Below are 6,422 nucleotides of genomic sequence, written 5' to 3'. Positions count from 1 at the left end.
AAATCCATCAAACCCCTCAATTGAACTTGGTCCTGAGTTCAAGAAGGTCAGACTCTAGCATTTATATTTTCTTTAAAAAAGAGGTTCAAACATTAACTTGTGAGGTCCAAACGCGGTTAGGATGATCGTGTTTCTTCACATATTGGCAGGTTGGGAGCTTCCTTGGTCGCTTCAAGTCCATACCTAGCATTGTTGAGCTTGACAGCTTGAAGGTTTCCGGTGATGTTTGGTTCGGTTCTAGAATTGTACTGAAGGTACATCTTCCTAAGTTACAAAACAGCTATAACATTCATATTGGAGTCTTTGGTTAATGGGGCAAACAAGGCATCTAGACGAACTGAACATGGCAGGACCCCAAGTGTTCTCGTTCTGCTACCAACAAGAGAGCTGGCCAATCAGGTAATTTTTTTTACCCTTATCTGATTCAAGAATTGGATTCTTTTGCACATGAGTTTTTGACATAAGTGCATCAATAAAATGAATTTCAGGTGCACGCTGACTTTGAGTTTTATGGTGCAACATTTGGGCTCTCTGCATGTTGTGTGTATGGGGGATCACCTTATCATCCTCAAGAAATGGCATTGAGAAGAGGTGTGGATATTGTTGTTGGAACTCCTGGTCGTGTCAAGGTGTTTGTCTTATCTTTGCTCTCCAGCTCATTGCATCATGTGCTCATTTCTGCAGTTTCTTATGTATGCTACATCACTTGTGAAGGATTTCATTGTTAAAGGAACTCTCAATTTGAAATGCTTGAAATTCTGTGTCCTTGATGAAGCTGATGAGATGCTAAACATGGGTTTTGTTGATGATGTCGAGCTCATTCTTGGTATGCTCATTTGTCAGTTTCTATGTATCGTACATTCTTATACAAATTTCTTTTTTGACAATATAGATTAGTATGAAGGAGCCAATTATTATCTTTATACTTTTATTTACTAACCACTTTCTGTTTTTTAAATGGATCAATTAACATGGTTTTTAAATGGAGCATCTAACAGCATTCATTAGATATCTGTTTGATTATTTAATTACTGTTTGATTATTTAATTACTCTAATGTAAGAAAAGGCAAGGTAGAAGATGCTACCAAAGTACAGACGCTTCTGTTCAATGCCACTCTGCCAGATTGGGTGAATAAGGTAAGATAATTTCATAGGACTTTCATATTTTTAAATATTTTTTGACTATTTTGTGAGCTGTAAATTTGATTTGGAATTATTGTAGCTCTCTATGAGGTTTCTGAAAGTTGACAGGAAAACAGTTGATCTTGTCGGTAATGAGAAACTGAAGGCCAGTGCATCTGTTAAGCACCTTGCTCTTCCTTGTAACAAGGCAGCAAGGGCACAAGTTATTCTAGACATTATCCGATGTTATAGCCAGGATGTACTACCCCATAGATGGTTGTTTTTCAGTATGCTGTTTGATTTCCAATGACTTCGCTAAACTTTTCTGTGCTTCAGTGGAGGTCGAACCATCATCTTCACTGAGACGAAGGATTCTGCATCACAGCTTTCTGGTTTGATTTCTGGATCCCGTGCCTTGCATGGAGATGTAGCGCAAGCGCAGCGTGAAGTATGTGAATTCTTCTTCGATTTAATAACCTTCGCAATCATTTGATTTTCAGGTAATACTGGTGTTGCTGTCATGCTTTATGAGCCCAGATATAAGCACAGTGTCAGCAGACTAGAAAGGGAGTCTGGGTTAAATTTGAGCATATCTCTGTGCCACAACCCACTGATGTAGCACAATCTGCTGGCAGTGAAGCTGCAGATGCCATTGCGAGTGTGTCAGACAGGTAAGATATTTCCATCATCATTTTGGGACAATCATGTTTCTTTTGTTTATTGATTTGTCATTAAGAATGTGGATGTGTGTCGTGCAGTGTTATTCCTATCTTCAGGCAGCAAGCAGAGCAGTTGCTAAGCTCTTCCAGTCTGTCTGCAGCTGACTTGCTTGCCAAAGCACTTGCAAAGGCAGTTGTAAGTTGCTTTCACGTTCAGCTTTTCCAGGTTTTTGCTCTGCTCTAGATATTGGCAGTTGGAACTAACAGAAATATGTGTCTTAGGGTTACACGGCCATAAAGAAAAGATCATTGTTATCTTCCTTGGAGGATTACAGTACACTACATCTTCAAACTGGCAGACCGATGTGGTCACCTGGGTAAGTGACTGGTAATTTGTGCTTCTGGTTCATGAGTGTTCTGATTAAATGGAAATCCTTCTCTGCCTGTAGGTTTGCTATAACATTCCGGTGATCGTATTTCTTCGTCGTCGGGGTCATATTTGTTCCCATTGGTGTTATCTTCAGTTTGACGTCGGCAACGTGGTCATGGTGACCGGCGGGAGGAACACCGAGCGTGTAGGAGTGATCAAGAACTGGGAGAAGCACAAGGGCATCTTCGAGGTCATCGACGTGCTACTTGGAGTTTTTTGCATGCTATGTCTAGTTTTCTCCTATTTGTTGTACAGGAAAACATAGAATGGAATTCAAATTTGGTGGTCGCAAAAGTGTGGAGACTTGATTCATATACAGTTAAGCTTAACATTAGTGCAAATAGTTGTATTTTAGTTTAGATTTAGAGTACACTTATGTATGCCTTGTTTGACAATGCTTATTTATGATATATTGAAGGGTACTTATTTATATTATATTAATTATATTGTTGTTCAATATATGTGTATGTATATTTCTCTTTCAAATTATTATAACGTGATGTCTGAACAAATGATTAAAAATTGAAGAATGTACTGCCGTGTAAGTCATTTCGTTTAAATCTTAATAAGACGGTCACCAAAATGTCTAATATCAGTCTCCTAAATAAGACGTTTCTAAAACGTCCATTATTAGTCACCTAAATAAGATGGTTTTCCTATTGTAATTGTCTATTACTGTAGGATGTTCGAGACGGTTTGATAAATACTTTATAACTTTTAATGTTTGTATTCTCTATGGTTCTTTAGAAGCAGTGTCTTAAAAACCTAATTCAAGACGGTTTATCGGACAAAATGACTTAAATAAATACCTTTTTCAGACGGTTTATCGGATAAAATGACTAAAACAAATACCTTTTTCAGACGGTTATAAATTAAAAATTGTCTTACATAATATCTTTTAAGACGGTTTATAACCATCTTAAATGTGGGACATCTTTTGCAACTCCATCAAAATTGGACACTTCATAAGCGTCTTAATAACTGAAAATTAACCGCCTCATATAGCATAATCTGTAGTAGTGTTCTATCGAGTTGTCTAAACTCACTTTTGTACAACCCCTCTTAAGGAAGTGTTTATAAGAATCGATATTAAGTCGGCCAGTAACCACCTAATCATCACTCTAGTCGCGCCTCGATCGCCTCCCATGTGATTGGGCTGAGTTGCACTAGTGCAAGATGAGGTGGGTTCATCGTGAAGCCAACATTTGTTGATAATCTTCATTGATGTTTCCTTGAGTCTCCATTATCATCATTGGACTTAGATTTTCTAGCTAACACGAGTTAACAGTGATGTTGTTCGACATCCACGCTCGTCTTGTGTGCTATGAAATTCTAATGACCACTTATTGGTAAACCTCTTTGTGTGTGTTTTACCCAAGAGGTTGCAACTAATTCTGTTTGGGTAAAGTCGCATATTTATCGCTCGCCCAACAGACTCAGATAGTACAGTGTCATCAGAAAAAGCAAACTGCACTCATGGAACCTTATGTGTTCTCCTGGCAGACATCGTCTTTATTGATGGACATTTTTAAGTTAACTTAAGGCGACACATGTTATGTCCACTAGAGAAACAACCTTCTGAGACACTCATCTTTGCTTGGAACTGTCTTATGAGTATCGCTGGTATGGACAAGGGTTACATGCTTCTCTACTCTTAAAAGTCTTTCGCTCCGAATCTCGGGACGAGATTCTTTTAAGGGGGAAGGGCTGTAACACCCCAGGTGTTACTGTACGTAAACAACGAATATGGACATAAGTACGGGAATATTAATAAGAATAATAGTCTCTCTGTCTTAATCTATTTCGTCTGTCGCGAGTTCAACATCGTTTTTATTTTTATCTATCCAGGCTCGTCCTAAATTTTTGTGATGATCGGAACATAGTTGTTCCGAAAATCGATGCGTCTGGTGATTATTTAAAATTCATCGCTCGTGCAAATACGAATTTGGAAATTTAGTCTGGCCCTCCGCTTTCATCCCAAACAGATTCAATAGAACTCGACGACTAAAGTTTTCAGTGCCAAATAATTTAGTCCTCGCCCTTTCACAGAGAAACTGCATTTGAGGATTTTAAATTGGATTGTTTCTTCAGCACGCTATTTGGCGACGAAATCATGTGTACACTAGCAGATATGGTTTCGACTAATTTCAGTCGAATCACGCACAGCAAATTATTGAAGTCGAAATCAGTTTTATTCGGGCTATCATTTCTCGCCCGGATCCAAATCTTCGGATATAAGTAACTGGTAAAAATTCCTCTGAATTCCAAAGTATCCGCTAAATTAAATTTTATCTAAATTTTATATCTAATACTGTCTTGATCCAACGTATTTATGTCTCTTTTAACCCTAATCTCAGAATTGTGGATATGTGTATCGCTTGTGTAAAAAACAAACAAAAAAAGAAAGGGAAAATATCTGTCTCCTTCCTTATCCCCCACCGCCCCTCTACTCTGATTTTTTTGGCCGCCGCTCTGTTGATTTTTTGGGCGCGTGGTGCTTATCTCCCAGCACACCGTGCCCAGCCTCTGTCTTCCACCTCCGTCTGTTGTCCCTCTCCCTTATCTCCTTCTAGCCGCGCCTGCTCCTTTCCAGCGACTTCCTCTCCATCTTCTTGGCGCTCGGCCGCCCCTCTCTAGTCTCCAGCGCCCAGCGCGCGTGCCTGGCTAGCCCCAGCTCGGACCGAGCCATTTCCGCCCGTCCACGTTCCTCCCTGCTCGCGCCCATCTCCCTGAGCTCCGTGCGCGCGTGCTCCCTACCCAGCCAGCGCTCCTCCCCTCCCCATCCATGGCCATCGCGCCCTTCTTCCCTGCCCCTCCCATGCTGCCCCTGTTTCCCCAAGCCGCGTGCTCCTTCCTGCTGCCGCGTCCATGGCGCCCAGCCGAGCCCCTCTTCCATGGTCGCTGTCCTCTGCTTTCCTTTCTCAGCCTCCACCCCGTCAGGTCGCGCGCTGACCTCGAGCTCTAGCCATGAGCGTCGGCGTCTTCTATCTCTATTCCTCCCTCAACTCCACCATGCCGTGAAGTTTCCCTGCGCGCATCGAGCTCCCTACGCCTACCATTCTAGCAACTCTGGCGTCAACGCTCCCTGTTCTTGTTGCTTAGAGTGCTCCAGCATCTCGCCACCATGGCCTTTGCCATTCGGCGATCCAAACTATGTACCTATGTGTGTGGAATCGCAGCAGAGCAATTGGGTGTCAGGGAGGGTGACAGCTCCGTGCATCGCTTGTGTGGTGCTCGACGTAATGGCGGAATTAGAAATCATAGCTGTGCTCGTGGCCTTCGAGTTGGATTAAATTACTGGTGAGTGTCGTGCTGTCGGACCATTGCTCATGCTTGTTTCGTACCCGATATTAATTCCTTGATGTTAATATTGTGTGTTCTTGTGTACGAGTGAGGAGAAAAGGAATCACCGAAAAGTGTGGGGAAGAAGTGTAGTCCAATACGACACCCGCAAAGTACTTGACAAATTGTCTAAACCTGGGATCGTCGCCGTTTCCGTAAATTCCGTGTCGATCTGGTTATGGTGATCTGACTTGCTATTCCCTCTTATATGATTGAACGAATTGGATAGATATATTGGTTGTGATAATTATCTTGTTATTGAGCAGGTGCGTTGTAGTTGTATTAAATGTTTGTTGAACTGCCTCATTATTTACGGTGATGTAGTTGTGTTCGTATAGATATATGGTATTTATATTCGTACGATAAAGTTTAGGTTCGAGGTGCGGCGTAGGCAGAGTGTGTATTGGCTCTACAGATGTCATGTGTTGCTAGGACAAGTAAATTAGTAACATAAAGAATAAATTTAGCATTTAAATCGTTTTGTCGTTTAGTGTTGTCAGTAGTAATTTTTGATAAATCTTGTTTGCATAGCAAAGTCGATTCATTGCTCTGGCTGCGGGTTGTTCCTTCGCAACGGACCCAGCCTCGCCTTGCAGCCGCGAACATCATCGTCTCTGGCTCTTTTGCTAATATGTGCCATCAACCATTGTCGTTCTTGTGATTTCAGATCGATCTGATCTTAGTAAGTTAAATTATTATTCCTATTAGTTGGATTGATGAGCATAGTGAGTAGATATCGTAATTGTCAGTATCGATCTGGTTGTTTTAAATATTAAAGCTAAGACCGGGCGGGTGGCTTGCACGAGAAGGAAGTCTCGGTGTAGTGCCTCCGTCTGAGTCGATTAAGGACCGTACCAATGTAGGCTTC

At 41.5% G+C, this 6,422-nt stretch overlaps 1 long non-coding RNA gene and 1 pseudogene across 1 annotated transcript; both read left to right on the top strand.

The window, feature by feature from the left end:
- The first annotated feature begins 291 nt into the window (after positions 1–291).
- On the top strand, positions 292–2,372 carry LOC103631048 (DEAD-box ATP-dependent RNA helicase 7-like; annotated as a pseudogene).
- Positions 2,373–4,696: 2,324 nt separating this feature from the next.
- Positions 4,697–5,891, top strand: LOC103629323 (uncharacterized). Its single transcript, XR_554296.2, has 2 exons — positions 4,697–5,512; positions 5,604–5,891. It is a non-coding gene; the product is annotated as an uncharacterized lncRNA (long non-coding RNA).
- Positions 5,892–6,422: the final 531 nt, after the last annotated feature.

The sequence above is a fragment of the Zea mays genome, chromosome 6 (assembly GCF_902167145.1).
Source record: "Zea mays cultivar B73 chromosome 6, Zm-B73-REFERENCE-NAM-5.0, whole genome shotgun sequence".
Lineage (NCBI taxonomy): Eukaryota > Viridiplantae > Streptophyta > Magnoliopsida > Poales > Poaceae > Zea > Zea mays.
Note: the sequence above shows the minus strand (reverse complement) of the source record. Positions and strands in the feature narration are given on the sequence as shown.